Here is a 19562-nt window from a genome sequence, read left to right as displayed (position 1 = left end):
CCATCCTCCAAGCCGGAGAGCACCCCTCTTGCGAAACCCCAGAGCTGTGACACCTCGCGGGTCTGGAGCTGTTTCCCGTTGGTATCCATCGCTGCCTCCGGAGCGTGCTTTCCCCAGGAGCAGGCCAGAGCCGACACGTGCGATGGTTCAGGGGCTGGTGAATCCAAAATAAAAGTCCAGTTACAAATCCAGATCGCCTACCAGCTACGGCCAGGGCAGACCACGGGTTGCAGAGAGATTTAATGCCAACAGCATTGCTGCAGCTCCAATGCCTGGTGAAGGCAGCGCCGAGCTCGCCGCCCGGCTGGGGCTGAAGATGCACTTTGATGGCAGCCTGCACGGATGCAGGAGAGGCGCACATGGATGCAGGAGCAGCCCCCATGGATGTGGAAGCAGCCTGCACAGATGCAGGAGTGGTCCCTGTGGATGCAGGAGCGGCCCCTGTGGATGCAGGAGCATCCCTCATGGATGCAGGAGAAGCCTGCACAGATGCAGGAGTGGTCCCTGTGGATGCAGGAGCGGCCCCTGTGGATGCAGGAGCATCCCTCATGGATGCAGGAGAAGCCTGCACAGATGCAGGAGCAGCCCCCGTGGATGTGGGAGCATCCCTCGTGGATGCAGAAGAAGCCTGCACAGATGCAGGAGCAGCCCCCATGGATGCGGGAGCATCCCTTATGGATGCGGGAGCATCCCTCATGGATGCAGGAGAAGCCTGCACAGATGCAGGAGCAGCCCCCGTGGATGCGGGAGCATCCCTTATGGATGCGGGAGCATCCCTCATGGATGCAGGAGCAGCCCACACGGATGCAGGGGCAGCCCGCACATGCTTGCCTCAGGGCCCTTTCTTTTTAGGAGCAAGCCACTTCAAAGCAGCCAGAGCTTTGGGTTACACGCTGCAAAATGCTTAACAACTCCCGCACAAAAATAAATAAAATAAAAAAGCTCAAATTAATGGTGTGGCAAGAGGCAACGAGGCGCCGGGGCCGCCCCCGCTCCGTGTGCCCGGGAGGTGCCCCCGGCAGGCACGCGGAGCCGCGCAGGGATGCAGCAGCGAGCGGGTCCTGCACGGCCGGGAGGAGGATTTAGAGGGGTGCGCGTAGTACCCTGGGACCGAAAACAAACCCCAGCGAGAGGCAGGATGTGCCGTGCCCTGTCATCGCCTCTGCAATACGCACGGGGTGCTTCGGCTACGAACACCTCGTTTTGGTTTCATCGGGCAGGAATGTTGTGGACTTCGGTCTGAAGAACAATTTATTTCTTGCAATTTCTTCTCCTGGTAGAAGCGGCTCAGTTTTCCAAGACTTGATTTTTTCCAAAATCAAATAAGAAGTTAACCATTGAAATGAAGTAACCCGCTGCTGCATTTGTTTCCCTATTGCGGCATTTCAGAACCTAGATTAAAAATGGAAAGGGGCACCTTTAAAACTTTAATACCATTTAAATGTTCCAGTCTCACTACTGCACCAGATCGTTCAGTAAAGTAGCTAATTAAAAAATGGCTGCTGTGATGACAGACTAGATTAATAGTTTTTGAAGAGCAGCCAGTGCACCAACTGCTCCTGTAGCCATGATGAAAGCTAATAATGTAGAAAATTCTGCCAATTCTTTTAATTCATGAATATTTAAGCCTGTGAAAAATCTGTCAGATTATAGCACTTTTCTGGTGATTTTCTGCTTAAGTACATTTATGGGCAAATGCCAGTTGCTCAAGAAACTTCAGTGGAATGTGGAGACTTTTTATTGTTTGCATCACCAGAGCCCTTTTCTCTCTCCCTGCCAAGGCTGCAGGAGCCGGGGGAGCCGGCGGCTCCGGACAGAGGGGCACGGGCTGGGCACGGCCCCGGCCGCCCCCGCGTGATGCCGTGCCCCGGCTGCCCCCCTCGCCCGCCTCCCCACGGGAGATGCACCGTCCCGGGAGCGAGGGCACGGGGTGAAGCTCTCGGGTTACGCGCCAGGATGGGAGGAAACCCACAGATGATTCTCGCTGAGGGATGTCTTTGCTGCAAGAAGAATAAAAAGATATTTCCTTTTATAGGTGCTCTGGTGTCTCCTGGCCAGGCTCTCCCTGAAGAGTGGGGGCCAGGGGAGCCACGGGTTTTTGTGCCCTCCCCATTAGCCCTGTTTAATTAGACAAAACAGGGGCTGGCAGCGGCGAGCGCGGCCGCGGCAGGTCCCGGCGAAGGGGTCGGTGCTGGCACTGGCCGCGGGCTCGTCTCCCAGCTGGCTCCAGCGAGCCCCAAAACAAGAGACCGTCTGAAGCCACGAGTGGTTTATTGGCAGCAGATTCCCTGGCAAGTTCCTCAGCGCTCTCCTCGCTGGTGGGCTGCGTTCTGCTGCGGTGCCAGGTGACTCATTTTACAGCTATTTAAAAAATAAAAATAAATACGCCTGGTGGAAATGTAACCAGCCTCTCCGCTCCGTGAAGTGCTGGAGGCTGGCGCTTCCCTCGAGCGCGTGGCACGGTGAGCACGGGGTCACCCTCAAGACCGCCGCAGAAGGGATGCTCTTTTCCATCAAACTTCCAGCATTTTTTCCTACAAAATCTGCCCGGTTCTCGGTGCTGAACCGCAGCCCTCCTTCTGCCAGCTGGAACTGGAGCAGAATAAAATCAGGCAGCCAGCAAGAGCGATGGGCCCTTCTCCTGTTCTCTTTTCCCATCAGGGAAGATCACCTGGGACGCAACGGGATGTGGGCAGAGCCGTGAGCATCGCAGCTCACCAGCGGGATGCGGCCACGGTTTGGTCCTTTGCTTTCCAGCCCGGATTCTCAGCTATGCTTATGTGCTGGATGACCTCGTTTCAGGATATTTCAAAACATTGAAACACAGAGTGACTTTGAAACGAAAATGAGGAAACTCCTCCAAAATTTGGAACACGTTGCCTAAAGCTGAAAACACAGCTTATCACCCCAACGTGGCTGGCGAAAGGAAAGCCCAGTGCGGTGCGGCACGCCGGGAAGGCTGACGCTTCCAAACCTCGACTCCGCGTCTCCTCTGTGCTGCCAGATTACACGAGCCCGTTAAAACGTTCCATAAACATCACTGTGTAATTAAGTGCTTACAGAATTTGTAGGCTCTTTGCTTCACGGTGGGGAATGGCTCCTTCAGAGCCCTCAGAGTTCAGCGGGTCAGCCTAGCCCAGAGGTGCCACCTCCGGGACCGAATGGCCAACCCGGGTTGTGCGGGTCTGCCGGCTCCTCTCGCCCCGGGAGGCGAAGCTGCTCCTGGCTCCCTGTCCTGCAGCAGCCGATAACGCTGCGCTCGCTGCAGCACTCACGGGGTGCTCTGCCCAGGTGCCGCGCTGAAAATGAGCTTTATGGGCTCAGGGGGGACTTTCGACCTTCACCAAGGGCCAGGGTTTCTGCTCAGCTGCCACGGGGATGCAGGCATCGGCAGCAGGAGGGAAGTGAACCCGGAGCACGGCAGAAAAGCTGAGACCCCCCTTCCTCTCCTCATCACAGACCTTCAGCCACTTACAATGTCACTTCAGCTGAGTAATAAGCAATTATGATTTAATTACTCCAATGCTCTTCAGCAGAATTTTCTGAATAATAACAGTCACTTTTATGGCACCTCATTTATCCTTCCTCTTCTTCATCTGGATTTACCCTGCACCGCCACGAGTCTCGGCACCAGCAGACCCGCCGGAGCCGGTCACCTTGCCTCCTGCTCCCACCGCTCCTCCACGCCTTTGCTCTTCCCACCACGGCACTATTTGCCGCGGCACGGCGGCGACGGCGGGTTTGCAGCCACACGCACGCCCGTCCTGGAAACTCGCGGCTCAGAGAGAACGCGACAAGTGCCGCTAATTCATAAATATTTAACACCCAAATCTGCTGCCTCCTGATAGCTTTTTCCAGAGTTTCTATTCTAATACATATTCCACCCCCTTCCCCTCCCCACCGGCCCTCCTCGGGTTTTTTTCCCTTCCTCTTTGCCGGGCACTAATCCAAGTGCTGAGATGACTGTTTCACTTCCCTGCTGTCATCAGTTGTTTTTATCTTATCTGGACTGTGGATGCCAGTCAGCAACCCGCTGCGGTCTTTCCAGTTGAGTCCTGACCTCCGCAATCAGCCTCAAGATGTCCTGTAACAAGCAGATACGGTTACTCAACTTGTCCATCAGCACTTCTGGGGCGGGGGGGGGGGAAGAAAAAATAGAAAAAGAAAGAGAAAATCCCTGCAGAAGACAGAGCTGACAGCTCGGGGTGGGGAGCTGCCGGGAGCACGGCGGCTCAGCGCCGGGCAGGCTGCTCGGGGAGGCTGGGCTGGGAATTTCACGCCGAATGGGGTTAGTGGTGGTGCTGCTGCACAAGCCCAGAGGCATGTGGGAGTTCCCACGGGTGGGCATGCTGGTCCTGCTCCGGGACCCCTCATCAGCAGGGCAGGGCACGGCATGGCACGGCCTCCGGGCCCAGCAGGGCAAACATTAGAGTCTCAGGGGGATGGGGAGCAGCAGGAGGATGCTCTGCCGGGGCTGCAGGCTGGCTGGGGGTCCCTGCCGCTCCCCACCATGCTCCAGCTGCCGCTGGCATGGCTGCTCTGCGGTGGTCACGCTGGCCCAGGTCACGCCGGCCAGACCTCAGCCTGCTGCCCCCAGCCCGCCTGGGGAGGGCTGGAGGAGACAACCCTCCTCCACCATGGCCCACAGTCAACCAGATCCCCCTTTTTTCCTCCCAAACTGCTGCTTCATCCCTCCTTTGCTGTGCTTTGCATGCAGGGGCACCCCTGTACTGCTCTGGCTGCCAGGGAAGGGGAGGAAAATTCATCTAGGAGAACAGAAGGACACGGCTTCCCAACACGCGAGATGCCAGTACCGCCTGGATCAAGGGGGCAAAGCCTGGCAGACCCCCGTGAGCGCCGCAGGCAGCGCGGGGTGCTCAGCCTGGCCTCCGGCTGGGTGCTCGGGAGGAACAGGAGAGCATCTCTCGCCCTGCTGCTCTCAACCAGCAAAGGAGCGACGCGCGAAGAGCCGCGCGCAGCAACGAGCACCACCAGCAGCTCACCTCCCTGCTCTCGAACGCCCTCCCTTCCCACACTAAGGACATGCGTTTTGTGCCTCCTTTGTTGGACGTTTCAGACACTCGGAAAAGGGTTGGGGTTTTGTCCTCCAAAGGGGGAACTTAGACCTGGGGACTAAAAGATTTGTCTTCTGGAGCTATCCTGTCTGGACTCTTGGGCAGATTCAATGCCTGTCCTTCCCGCTGGCCCAGACCCCGGGACTGAGGCCACTCTTCACAAGATGAGCCCCTTGGAGTGAGCCAACCCTTTCCCCATACCTCACTGGCACTCGGGAGAGCAGCAGCAGCGAGCTCATCACTCCGACCTTGAAAAGAGCTCCTGCAGGCACCATGGCCCCAGCTTTTGGGACAACTCTCCTTTGCGTCGGACGGCTGCAAGTTGGGCGCCTTGCGGGGCCAGCCCTGAACCTGGCGTCGCAAGAGGGACACGCACAGCACCGTGGAAGGGGGACACTCGCTGGTCGCACGCTGGAAACAACAATAGCGGGGGTAATTCAGGGCAGGGGCTCATTTCTCCCGTCTCCCACGGCAGCAGAGCGAGCACAAGAAGCGGAGGGAGCGCTGGACGACGCTCCCTTGCTCCCTGCCCAGCCTCAGCTGCTCCGGAGCATCGTCCTTCACGCCAGCCTCGTCCCCTTCCCGACTCTGGCCTCCAGCATCTCGTAGCACTGATTTCCACAGTTAATTTATCAGTTTAATAACAGCATCACCAAGAAGGGCGAAGCAAGGCTAGCACTGAGCCAGCTCAACTTTATATACATATCACCCAGAGTAAAAATGTCATGTAAGATTTACTCAACATGCGTTTTATCAAAGTGCTCAAGCGCTGAAGTAAAAGGGCTTTTAGTTACAGCAGATTGAAGGGGGTGGCATGTGAGGGAGGAGGAGAGAACGGATGGATTTGAGCTCTGCCAGAAGCTCTTGTTGCTTTTGCATCGATATCTTTATTTTCTAAGAGAGGATTTAAGACCTCGTTGTGTACAAACAACCGAGACTAGAGTAACTCGAACGGTGAGGAAACGTAAAAGGTTATACTGAAAAATGCTATTAGTCTGCATGAAATAAGATTCGTCCTGGAAACATGACACTGAACATGTAAGGGAGGGGGAGGAATAGCTGTAAAATGGCTATAGAAAAGGGGTTACAAATTAAATATAATAAAAAGAATCCTTTTGAATGAGATCTTAATTTAACCTCAACATCACGACCATACATTTCAGGAAATTAATCCCTCGGCCTCCAATAAATCCAAAGTATAACACAACCACTTATGGTTCAGCAATGAGCCATTAGTATGGGCTACAGATCCTGCGAAACCACCAGACCCATTATTTAGGAACGTGGTGAATTACCCAGGTCTAATGCAGCTCATCGGCGCTCCGGGCTGCCGGCACGGCCACGTCGGAGACCTGCACCCCGGTCCCAGCTTTCTTCTCTGCCCCTTCCCACCCCTCCCAGGACTTGGTTCCTGAGAGAACATGGTGCTCCTTGTCTGCAGGAATAACCTGCGAGGGGTCTCGGGGAGTGGGGTCAGCCTCGGTCGGCGCCGGCCCCCAGAGGAAAGCCCGTGGGGCGGTGGGTGCCGTCCCGCCCGCGCCCTGCGGGTCTCCCAGCCTCTGCTAAACCAGCATCCCTTCAGGGCTGGGTTTGCGCTGCTTTCAGAACAAAATAATTGAGGACAGAAGTGCAAGTGCAAACTTCCTCCGGAGCCTTTCCGAGCCCTCTCTGCTCCACCGTGCGCGTTGCCAGCTTGGCACCAGGTTCTTCTGCATATGCCCCAAAATGAGAAAAGTAACTTCTAATGAGTCAAGACTGTAACCTTGCTCTGAGAGCAAACATATGCCACCGCAGCTCCCTTGGCAAAGGCACTTGGAGCCGGTTGCTGGCGCTTCGGTAAGAGCTCTTCCCATCCAGGCTGCAGACACTTCGGGGCTCTTGATAAGGAACACGTAGACCAGGTGAAGAGCGCTGGAGCTTTGCAAGCTTCAAAGGACCTGCTGGCAGAGCCTGCTGCATCCCTGCTTTATGTCAGAAGCAGCCGGCCATGCGAGCAGCCAGATTCCTCCTAGAGAAACATCCCTGCAAACCGTTAGGGATATTGTGGAGACAGCGGCGATTTGGGTGGTAAAAGGCACCCTGCGCATTTAGACGGGGTGATATAATCAAGAGAGCACGGGGGGTGCAGAGAGCGGCACAGCCCCTGGCATGGGGCTGAATCTGGAGGGCTTGCACCCTCTCCCCAGCTCTCCTTTCCAGACAGGAGAACGCAGCAGAAGCGGGAACGGGTCCATCCTGACGGGCAGCCCAGTGCAGAGCCGGCCCGCCGTTGTTCAAGCTGGAAAACGCCTTTTCGATAGGGGGGAGAAAGAGAAGTTCCCCATCTGAAAGCCTTTTTGTCAACCATGCGAGTTCAGGGCACAAAGCCAACAAGAAGTCCCAAAGCACCCCAGGAAGCGTATCGCAGAAAAAAAAAAAAATTAAAAAAAAAGGCAAAATTGCAATTTTTGATGGGGAAATCACAAACAGATGGGCAGGATCTTCCACCGTCACCTCTCTGCACCCCAGCAAAGCCCTTTCGCGAGGTGCAGGCCGTCTCTGGGCTGGCTGAGCCACCGTGGGGCCAGTGGGAGCCAGGCAACCACCACACCGACCACCTTGAAGCAGAAAGTTTCCTACGTTTGCGGTGGGATCTCCCGCTCGCGGCCACACGAGGGGTTTCCCACCTGCAAAAGTTGCCTGTAGTTGGAGAAGGCGCGAGGTGGGAACGAGGGGTGCTCTGCTTTCTCATCAACCACCGAAGTTCTCATTTATTGCACAGCCCCGTTCCCAAATCGCTTGCGTGGTTCTCGCTGCAGCGGATGCTGTGGTTTTCTTGTCTGAAATAAATTGCGCAACAAACCCAGCCCAGCGTTGAGAAGCATTAGCTAAAGCAAAGCAGCTCTAATAGTGCTGGTCCTGAACGTCCCGCTGGGAGATTTTCAATTGACGGAGTTACAGGAGATGAAATATTCAGTAGGATTAAGAATTTGGAGGAGGTGGAAATCAAAGTGAAAAAGAAAACAAGTAAAAACAGCTTAATCTAGCCTTCTAGCACTAATTGTCATTGGGATTCAGGCTAAAACAAACACAACAAAACGAGCTGCCAATTTGAAAGGGGAAGGAAGAGGGTGAACGCGATTCCCATCGCACCGAAAGAAACCTTTTTATCTCCGCCCGGCTGCAGACAGCGGCAGGCAGGGGCCACCCCGCACCCCCCGCCCTCGCCACGGTCCGTGCGGACAGCCCGGCCCGGCCGCGGGAGCAGGATCCGACCCTCCCGCACGGGCTGCGACGCCTTTAGCGACGGTGGCAGCGTGAACGCCCCCGCCCCGGCAGGGCAGGACCCCGCGGGCAGACCCCGGGCTCTGCTGGGCCCCCTCTTCGCTCGCAGCCCTGGCGCCGGAGGAGCGGAGCCCAGCGCGTTGCCCTCGCGCTGCTGGGGCCGAGTCGCGGGAGGGGCAGATTATTTTACAGCCGAAGCCGAGTTATCCAACACTGCAATTTAAGTTGACAATTACATGGTAACCGACTTGCACACAAAGAGAGGCTCTGGAAGTATTCCCAGAATACAGAAGTCTGACAGTATCCACCCAATTTGTTGCAACAACAAAGAATACTGGAATATGTCCTTTCATTTGGCAGAGGAGTATTTTATTTTTTTTAGGCTAGGTGGAGAAATTTAGCCTGCTATTTAAGGAGCATGTTGTGCCTTGAGAGTGACAAGCCAAGAGTTTCACTAGAAAGCCAAACTCAAACACAAATTGCATCCTGCCACCCAAGAAACTAAATTGCACCAAGGAAAGAAATTAGCGGGGCCGCATCTGTTGTTAGGGCCTGCCCTTTGAGTCTGGGGAAGATACACCCGGGGCCTGTTAGAGCTCCCTTATATATCCTCCTTCTCTGCATTAGCTCCAGGAAAAACAACACCTCAGCGAGCATCTCCCTTTTTTTTAAACACTTTCTTCACGGCAAAGCCGGATCATTTGCGGGTGTCTGCGCCGCTGGAACAGACCCAACGCGGCAGCCGAGGGAAGCAGCCCGTTTTACCCCCTCGAGGGGCTCGGCACCTCCTCGGAGCCCCCCCACAGATGGGTTTCCAGGTTCCAACTCGGGAATCGGGAGAGCCACGACGGGGCCATTTGCTCCGCAGGCGTCAAGAAACCATAACACCCAGCTCGTGCGAGGCGACGGAGAGCCAGGGCTGATGGCACAGCAGCGACTGCGGGAACGCACAAGAAAACGCTCATTAACTTTCTCATGTTTTTTTTCTGGTACTTTTATGTCAGGATCTTCTATTAAAAAGAAGAAGGAAAAAACAAAACAAACCCCAAAATTCTAACAAGGGAGGCTTTTTGTGCTAGAAGATAACCTTGGCGGGCTATAAAATAAAGCATTTCAGGAAATCAACCCTGAAAAGTAAAGCCAACGGCCTCTGCACGCTGCGTCACGGACGTTTTGGGTGCACCCAGGCGCAGCTCTCTGGGACGGGAGCGATTCCCAGGGTCTCCGTGTTTCCCCAGCCCCGTGACAGCGGCTGAGGGGCAGGACCAGGGCTGCGGGCAGCGACACGTGCTGGCTGGGGAAGGAGCGCCTGAGCACCCGGTTTTGCTCTGATATAAGACAAAGAGGAATAAAGGCTTTATACCCCCAGCACGGACATCCCTGGGGAGGCGTCTCTGTGTTACCCAACCCTCGTGCTGGCTGCGTGGAGCAAAGCACGGGTGCTGACAGCCCTGGGGCTCAGCTCGGGGCACCCCCCCGTCACCAAGCCCCTTGGCCTCTTTCAAAGGTCTCTGTCAAAAGGTCAGTGGCACAGGCATTTCTTGGGATGGTTTTCTTTTTCTTGTGGCCTCGCTTCTGGTGGAAATTAGTCAGCTTTCCAGAGCAGAAACCTCAAGCCATAGCCACATTTCTGAGCCGGCTCATGACTGCCACCATTCCACAAACCACTTCCTTCCAGGTTACTGGCAGCCAGTCCCGGCGTGTGATTAAAGGGCAGGAGCACGGCCGGCGGCGAGGAGCTGCGCATCCCCAGCGCCGTGCTTTGCTGCCAGCAGGTAGCGCAGGCAAAGGGGGTTTGTGCAAGACGTGGGCGCAGGCGGGGTGCACGGAGCAGGATGTGAGAGAGGCGGCGGCGCACAGAGGTGTGAGATTATGACTCCACAGGGCACTGCGGGCAGACGCGGAGAAGCCCCAACCCAAACCCACAGGGCTCGGCTCACCGGGAGTTTGGTCACGTCGGCCCTGGTCCAGCGCCGGGGGAACCACAGATCCCACTTCTGCTCCATTAGCAGCCCGGGCAGAACCAGCTCACGCCTGCCTGCTCAGGCGGCGCAGTCCCCCACCCAGGAGGCATCCTTCTTGGGGAAAACGGGCTTTTACGGCCCTGCAGATCTGCCTGGGCAAGTCTGGAGGAGCTCACGGGCAGCTGAGCCACCGCAGGTGTCTGGCAGCAGCCCTGCCACCTTCCCCTCCATCTCGTGGTGCTGGAGATGCTGACCTCCAGCACGGGGACAGGCCGTGGGGCGGGCAGAGCCCGGCGTGCAGCACACGCAGCAGCACCGACCGCCTGCACCGCGCCGGCACGCCGTGGAGTGGCTTCAGCAACAAGCTCTGAGCCAGGGCCGCTGCCATGGGCCCAGCACCGCCGCGCTTGCGCTCCTCGCTCTTCCCTGCAGAAACAAACCTCGGCTCCCACGAACGGGATTTTGGGGGCAGGAGGCGCGGGCGAGCCCGAGGGACGGCACAGCACCGGCAGAGGAGCTGCGAGTCGTGGGTGCCCCAGACACAGCCAGCAAGAGACCTGCGCTCAAAGCTAGTGCTTCACCAGAGCTCGCTGTGGATGGGAAAGTGCAGCACCTTGCTGTATCTGTCAGCTGGTGGTTTAGCAAACTGCCACCCCGCTGCTGCTCTCGCCTCCTCTCTTCCCCTTCCCCTTCCTCCCCGCGCCGTGCCTGCCCCACTCCCCACCTGCAAAACCTTCCCACCTGGCAGAGGCAAAGCACAAATCCCAACCACTCCACCACGGGCGCTTTGCAAAAGCTGGGCTTGGAAAATTTAGAGCAGAGAAAGGGAAAAAGGGGAAGAACTTGAGGGACGCTTGGAGGAAACAGAGAGCACAGGGGCAGAAACCACAGGGGCTTGTCCAGCTCGCTGCTGTAGAAATGGCACCATGCTGAGGGTGCAGACTGCCCACGATGAGCACGTCCTCGGAGCCGAGGTGGAAGTCACGGCAGCCAGGAGGAGGGACGCGGCCCCGCGATGCTGGCAAAACACTCCTCTGAGTTTCACAGGTGCCGGGGGAGGCAGACACGGGCCCGGCCCTCCTGGGCTGATGCAAGGGTGCAGCAAAAGCCCGCACAGAAGGATGGGAGTGAAACGAGAAAACTTCACCCCATTAAACAACAGCCTTTCCCCTTCTGCCCCACGTCGCCCTGGCACTGCAAGGACACGGGCAGAGCCTGCAGCCACCAGCCGTCCCAGAGCAGCATCGCCGGTGGCTCCTGCGCGGGGGCCAGCGCTGCACGGGACACACGGGGCCAGAGGGCAGGATTTATCCACGTCACCCACGAGAGGCAGGACTGAGGACCCAGCGGGACACGAGGATGTTTCGGCACCCAGATCAGTTTCTCAAATCACTCAACAGAAACCAGCTTTACTCCAGCAAGCCCTCGAGCGGCCGATCAGATCACCTCCCTCTCTGTGTGGAGCAGAGCACCTTGTCCCCATCCCCATGTCCCTGTCCCCATCCCCATGTCCCCGTCCCCATGTCCCCGTCCCCCCGAGCTCGTTGTCCGGGGCTGGCAGCAGAGGGGAGAAGCAGGATCTGCAGCTCCCGCAGGAGCGGCATCGACATGGACCACCAGCCCCCCACCTGCAGCCAGGGAGCCGGCGGCAGCGAGAGCATCGCTGCCCCGCGGGGGCCGCTGCCAGCTGCCTGACCACAGAGATTTGTTTTCTTTAGAGAGGATCTCAGCTTGAAGTGTGTGTGGGGGAAGCTCCCCCAAAAAAAAAACAGAAAAGAAAAAGAAACCATGGCCACATCCTGCCTTAAACTGTCACTCGTGATGTGTTATTTGCTGACGAGGATGCATGAGGAGCGGCGCTGGGGGTGGGAGCTCTCCTCCACTTGCCAAGTAACACTTCAGCTATGAGTCAATCGACTGAAGCCACAAATCCATTTGCTTATGAGCACGAAACCACAGCAACCTATGCTGCTTCTCAGGACCGTGTGTGCCACCACCTGCCTGCCGCTTCGCCCCGCTGCGGTGGTGCTCCCTGCCCGGTGGGACACGCTGCAGTAACCCCTGTGAGCTGACCCCGATGCTCCCCCCGGCCGGCACCCTGTGCCCTGTGCGGGGCTGGCTGTGAGTGGGGCTGAGCCCCCCCGGCGCTGGGCTGCAGGGATGGGACCGTTGCATCGCTGCAAAAAAGCCAGAAGGGGAAAGCGGTGCCGGGTGCTGTCCCCCCCCTCCTGGGTTAGTTGCCCCCCAGCATGCCGATTTGCAGGCTGGGCTCCCCGGTCCAGCACCGCGCAGCACCACGGGGCGATGCCTCAGAGCATCGGCCGTGCCCCAGCCCTGGCAGCGGCTCAGGGATCACACCTGCACCACGGAGCAGGGCCAGCCCGCACCCCCGCAGCCCCCACCCGCGCCCGCCGGCGGGGAGGTGCTGCCACCCTCACGGGGCAGAGCTGGACCCTTTACCTGTCGGTGTGGGGCTGGGTGGGTTGGAGGCTGGGACCAGGTGAGTCTCCTGGTATGCAGCGTTTTGAAAGCCCAGTGCTTTTCCCCTGTGGGTTAATAAACATTCAAGGTGGGTGGCTTGTGACTCACGAGCTCCATTGCAGAGCGCTACAGGTGCTGCTATCGTGGGGAGAGCCAGCAATTAAGCACTGGAAGACGGAAAGAAAATCCCAAGCAATTAGAGGCTGCAACCATGGGCCGGCCGGGATCCCACAGGAGGTGCTGAGCACCCTGGGAAGGGCACTGGGGTCCCCCTCGCTTCATCATGAAATGCTCTTGCGATGGCAAATGGCCACGGCATCGCGCACCCACCCTGGGCCAACCCCTGCCACCCGTGGGATGATGCTGCGAGGCACAAGCAGTGCAGAAGGCTGCTGGGGCACTGCAAAATTACTCCCCCAGGGTTGTTCATGGGGGAATGCAACCAATTCATCCCCACGTACAAAACACACCTGCTGCAAACAGCTCTCCACCACAGGTGGGTTTGGTGGCTTTGCCCCTGAGCTCTAGCTCCCAGGAGATCTTCCTGCAGCCAGGTGGAGCAGGGCAGCCCTGCTGAGGGTCTGGGTGGCTTTGGGTACCACAGACTCCAAGCACCGGCACAGCAAAGCATCCCCTAATGAACACATGGTTGTTGTGGGAAAGGCTCAGAGACCACACGTGCACCACACGCCCTCCCTCCGGGCTGTGCGAGAAGGAAAAATAACCCCTGGGTGCTGCTCAGGACAGGGTGCCGAGGGCCCCTGCACAGCCCCGGGCACCCACCCGCTCCCGGCCATCAGCCAGGACGGCACAGCCTCCCCGAAACTGGGACCTGGGTTCACACGACGCAGCATCTCCTCCCCGCGAGCCGGGGTTACATACTCTGCAGCGCAATTAGGAGAAAAACAATCGTGCAGTAGAAAAATATGCGAGAGAAATAGCAAAGCGTGTTTCTGGGGGGAGATGTTATCTGCGAAGGAAAATTGTACTCTCAGGAGCTTTGACAGGTTTTGAATATTTTACTGTGGTGCTACATCACCAGGAGAAAACCCACATTGCCAGGCAAAGCCACATCCCTGCGATCAGAGATACCGCCTCTCCCACCTCCCACTGCAAAACCAGAGCTGCGGAGCAGGCTCACCCCCTGCCCCGTCTTCCTCTCACCCCCACCCCATCTTCCTCTCACCCCCGCCCCATCTTCCTCTCACCCCCTGCCCCGTCTCCTCCCCACACCCTGCCCCATCTTCCTCCCCACCCCCTGCCCCGTCTCCTCCTCACACCCTGCCCCATCTTCCTCCCCACCCCCTGCCCCGTCTTCCTCTCACCCCCTGCCCCGTCTCCCTCTCACCCCCTGCCCCGTCTCCTCCTCACACCCTGCCCTGTCTAACGCTCACCCTCTGCCCCATCTTCCCACTCACCCCCTGCCCTGTCTCACTCTCACCCCCTGCCCTGTCTTCCTCCCCACCCCCTGCCCCATCTCCTCCTCACACCCTGCCCCATCTCCCTCTCACCCCTGCCCCATCTCCCTCTCACCCCTGCCCCATCTCCCTCTCACTCCCTGCCCCATCTCCCTCTCACCCCCTGCCCCATCTCCTGGGACAAAACAAGGCTCAGCAATCGCAGGTTCCTGGTGCGAAGAGAAGATTTAGAGAACAGGAGCAGAAACAAATGGCTGGAGAAGACCCCGCGCCTGCCGATGTTACAGCCAAAATTCACAGGTCTGAAGCTGCACCCCTGCCCGCTTGAGCCAAGGCAAAGGCTCAGCCTTGTTAGTTCCTTGCCAGGGCCGCTTCCCTAACAGTGCTTGTGAGTGCCAGAGGTGCCTGACGAGAGCTAACGAGGCTCGGCAGGACCCAGCACTGAGCAGGGCCCAGGGGCAGGACGGGGACCTCCCCGTGCCCCAGCACCCCCCAAAGCCGGGCGGCAAGCGGCGCTGCCCGGGCTCCTGAGCCAAGCGGCCCGAGACACACGGTCAGCCAGGACAGCCCAGCTAGCGGGGGCCAGGGTGCTTGCGAGCCACCCGCACCTTAAATCAAGGCTGGCAGTGCCAGGGGTCGGCTCCTGCCCTGCTGCAATTCAGGGGTGCAATGCAGGAGCCCACCCCGCAGCCCGGCCGGAGCTCACACCCAGCCTTTCCACCCAAAACCTCCACGCAGCAGTGGCGATAGCCAAGACCTCTCTGTGTAGACCAACAGCAAACAAACGCGTTTCAAACAGGCCACCAACACCTCCAGGGCAGGAATACTCGCCACCCATTTTTATTTATTAAAGCAGCACTGCATGGAGTTTCTGGGAACAGCCACGCGCACGTTATCCCTGCTAAGGATTTTGCTCTTGGCTGCAGGTAATAACCTGTGCCCCGAGTTGGCTCAGCAGGAGCAGCACCCGCTTCAAAACCAAGGCTGCACTGGCATTCATCAACAGCAGCGCTGCCCCGAGGAGGAACCGGGGAGCCTCTCCCCTCCCTTCCACCTCCCTTTCTCTGTGTTAACCTTTTTGGCTCCTTTATTAAAGCAACCGAACAGTTTAGACTCTTTTTTCTTCCCCCTTCTCCTGTGTGGTTCTCGCTGTAATCTGCCTTGAATATTTGATGTGGAATCCCTTGTGAGAGCGAGAAGTGTTTTTATGGGCGCTTGGAGGAAAACTCTTGCAAAGAAGAAGTGGTAATGAGTACCCCTGAGTACCCTCTCGGTTTCACAATTGCCTATGTTTAAAAATGAGCAGAAATTGGGCAAGTGGTTCTCATCTGGGAGCCGAGCAGCCTCTCGCTCCCAGCAACGCTCTGCTTTCCAGTAGCTCGGTACAGCCGAGCAGCGCTTGTTTATTCCAATTGAAGCTGACACCAGCAGCAGTCCAGACCAACCAGATGAGCTCATGTGTGTCCTGTTTTATTTCCAACTCAGATTAACAGCATCTCTTTAATTTCTAATGGCCCATTCTGGGATTTGCAGGCGGTGTTCAAACAACACGACGGGCCGCGTCTCTGCGTGCCCCTCCGCTCGCGTATCCCCCCGCGACCAACGTGCTTTTGCACGATGCGAGAGCTCTCATCCCAATTACATGGGATGAACTCGCAGGAAGCTTTTCATCACATGCACACGCATTTTTTTTCATATCCAGGTCTCTGAATTTAACACAGCAGACACGATCCCTCTCCTTTTCAAAGGCAAAATATTCCCTTTCATTTCCAGACCCCCGTACATCATAACCCAGAGCCAACTCCGCGCAGAGCTGCACAGCGACGCTGTGGCTCCGTGTCAGAATAAATCACTTTGAGAAGTCCTGGAGGTATCTCTGCTCATCTCAGGAGTTTGCCCCCGAAGCACGCACCTGCGGGGCACCCGGCCAGGCTGGCAGCGGGACGGGGAGCTGCTCCGCACGCGGCGAGCCAAGAGCGGGGCTTCGGCAGGGCGGCCGGGCAGGAGGCTCGGGGCAGGTGAAGCGCTGCGGGTGCTTGCGCAGCCCTGTGCCCGCAGCCCCCCGCTGCACCCCGGCAGGACCGGCTGCCATGCAGCGGGCTTCGTGATAACAGGAGCAAACAGCGAACAGGCTCTCAGATCCTTCAAGAGCAGCAGGGTCCCGCTTCACCGGGAAGCCTGACGAAAACGGCTGAGCAGCAGATGCTTTTCAAGGCCATGGCTCGTTCACAGGGACAATTGCAAACCAGCCACAAAGTGGGAGGAGAGGCAAATCTGTGGGACAAATGAGGTCTCGCTGGTGTCTTGCCAAAGCCTTCTCCCTACCCATGCTGCCTGCAGGAAGAGCTGGAGCCAGGGCTCGGTGCTCGCAGGGCTGAGGCTGCGCAGGCAACGCCTGCGCACACGCTGGCCAGCCAAGCTCTGCAAGGAGCAGGGGACCGTTTCGGAAGTCGAGGGGGTTTGATTATTTTAGAAAGGCTTAACAAGTTGAATAGTGCAGCCTCAGCAGGGCCAGGGGGGTCTCCTGCAGCTGCTCGGGCTTTGTGTCTGAATACCCCAGGCAACTTCTCCTTCCTGTGCCCCCGGGGGGCCATACACAACCCCTCACCCATGCAAGACCAACAGCCTCAACCCAACGGTGGGATTATCTGCCTGTTCCTGGACAAACCACGGCCGCCGCTGTGCAAAGGCTGTCTGCAGGCGGCCGGCTGGCGGGAGGAAGCTCCCGCAGAGCCACGGGGGCTCTCGCAGCGCCCGCAGCTTCCCAGCCCCTCCACGAGGGCTGCCTCAGCCCTGCAGCTCCTGCAGAGACGCCGTGGGGCGCAGGACCATGCTTCGGCCCAGGACGCTGCAGCACCTCACAGGCTTTTGTGCAGGAGCCTCCGAGCCACGTCCCACGTCCAGCGCGGACGCAGCGCCCTCTCTGCCGGCAGCCCCCCGCTCGCTCCCTGGACCAGACCAACCTGGGCAGCTGGAAGGAGCAACACCGAGGATCAGCCGGGCTCTGGGACGAGCCAGTGTGTTGTAGCAACATGGGAAAGAGATTTGGCTTCCCCCTGAGCGTGCTCCCGTCCCCACACCGCCCTGCTGCAGCAGGATCAGAGAACATTATTAAAATAGTGTCATGTTACCTATTAATAATAAATGACCAGAATAAATTCACTGCTCTCTGCTTAATAACCCTACCGGATTTCCATTTAAACATCTGGAAAGAAATGGATCCTTGTTCAATGAGCCTTTCAGATGAATGCAAGTGCTGCATTTGCAGAGACAGCCCAGGAGAACCTAGCCCAACTTTTAATGGGAAAGCGCTTTTCTCCGGCCACAGGACCAAGCTGCAGCAGAGGGAGGAAAAGAAGCTTGGGACAGATGAAATAAATTCAATATCAGTGATGAGCTCCATTTAGATGCAGCCTGAGTGTCTCCAGCCTCAACTCCCCATCAGGCACTTGCAGCTGATAAGTGCTACCGCTGCTGATCCCTGGCTCCCTTGGCCAGCAGCACTAGCAGGGTTTCATGCCCAGGGCCGGTACCTGCGGCTATGGCCAACAGAGATGCAGCAGAACAGCGAAGCTGCTCCTGAGACGCTCCCAGCTCACAAGGGGCTGTAGCAGAGTCCTCAAACACCCCAGGCCAAGGGCTGAAATTCAGCCACCAAACCCCATTTGACCTGCCCAGCGCAAGGAGCAGCGGTGCTGGGAGAGCGTGGTCCATCCTGCTGCACACCAGCCCCAGGGCAACCTCACTGATTCTGGAACCACACTGTCCTGGGGGATGCTCTGCTCCTTCCCGGGCCTGTTTTAGCTCAAATGGCTCCTGGCCTTTGCATTAACGATGCTACAGGCCCAAGATGGCTGTGTTTTGCAGGTCCTTGGAGGGTGATGGAGCGTGGTACCCCGGATGAAAGGTACACCTCAGCCGCAGCGGCGGCCATACAGCCTAAGAAACCCCACTTTTCCACCAAAGTAGGACAAACAAAGCGGGCCGGCACCAAACAACCCTACTGCAAGCAACAGTGGGTCTTTGCCCTCCTCCAGGCTGTCAGAGCCTCCAACGGCACAACCCATCCTAACCACGCTGTCCCCCGCACGGGGCAGGGCCAGGTACCGCTGTGCGCAGGGGGATGTGGCATGCAGGTCCCAGGGGTGCAGAGAAACACCTTTGCCCCAGACCCAGCGCCCTGAGCAGAGAGCAGCACTGAGGAGGCACGGGCGGGAGCATCCCATGGGACATGCGTAGGAGACACAGCCCCTGGAGACCTCACGAAGGGCTTCACTTTGGTCCTTCCTGCAAGGGAGGCATGTGCCCAGGTCAGCACAGTGCCTTCTGTTTCAGCATTCACATAAAGCAAATTCAAAAGGGAGAACAAAAGGCAGAGGGGATCTGGGGCTACGAGGAGCTCACCCAAGGAGCCGAGGAAATGGCGCCGGTGCTTTGAATATCAGTATCACCCACACAGCTAGCCCAGTGCACGCCTGGACTGGCGGCTCAGGGGTGCAAGGGGTGCCGCATGTGAGCGTGCCAGGAGGCCGATTACCCCCTGCCTCCGCCTGCCAGCCCCGTCTGGCTGCGTGAACCCGCAGAGAGGCTTCCCACAGGCATCCAGCCGCGGACCCAAACCCCGCAGGAAATGGAGCACATCAGGCTGAGATTAACCCCAAACAATCAAACAGCTTGGTTGTTTGCGGCGCTTGCTTCTATCTGATGGAAACCCAGATTCGGGAGCAACTTTCTCCCCTCGCTACATGCCTGAGCAACACAAGAGTATTGCACTTTCCTCTAAGAGCCTTGTGGTAAGGACGGAGGAGGAGCTTGACACCCTGAGCGCTCCTCCTGGCATCCCACCTCCTGCTCTTCTGCAGCCCTCTGCTTTCTACTTGCTTGGCTCCCTCCCTCCCTCCCACGCAGCCCGGGCACCCGCGCAGGGAGCGCGGAGGGTCAGTGCTAACCAGGATCGCTGCTGCTGCAGCAGGGGAAGCCCAGCTCGGCCCGTCTGTCTTGCACCGGGGCGTACGCAGTCGCCGAGAGCAGCAAAGCGGCACGTCCCAGCCGCGAGGGGACCGACGGTGGGCCAGAGAGCTGAGCTCCCCCCTGCCCACCGAGCCTCAGCCTAGAGCTCACAGCAGCTTGGAGCCAGGCGCCCGCCTTGCTGCACCGTCCGTGCCAACGAGCATGTCAGTGGTGCTGTTGCGTGCGTTTTATTTTGCTTTTTAAACATGTCAAAGCAGACTGTTTCCCTCCCATTGGTCTCAGATGTGGTTGAATTGTTTTCGCCAAAACTTCCCAAATACAAAGTTTCAACCTAAAGCAGACATTGCCCACAGAAAGTTTTCCCCCCGAGCCAACTGCAAAGTTATAAG

Source organism: Phalacrocorax carbo, chromosome 7, assembly GCF_963921805.1.
Source record: "Phalacrocorax carbo chromosome 7, bPhaCar2.1, whole genome shotgun sequence".
In the NCBI taxonomy this organism is placed as follows: domain Eukaryota; kingdom Metazoa; phylum Chordata; class Aves; order Suliformes; family Phalacrocoracidae; genus Phalacrocorax; species Phalacrocorax carbo.
The sequence above is the reverse complement of the archived record's forward strand: the minus strand, read 5'-3'. Positions refer to the sequence as shown.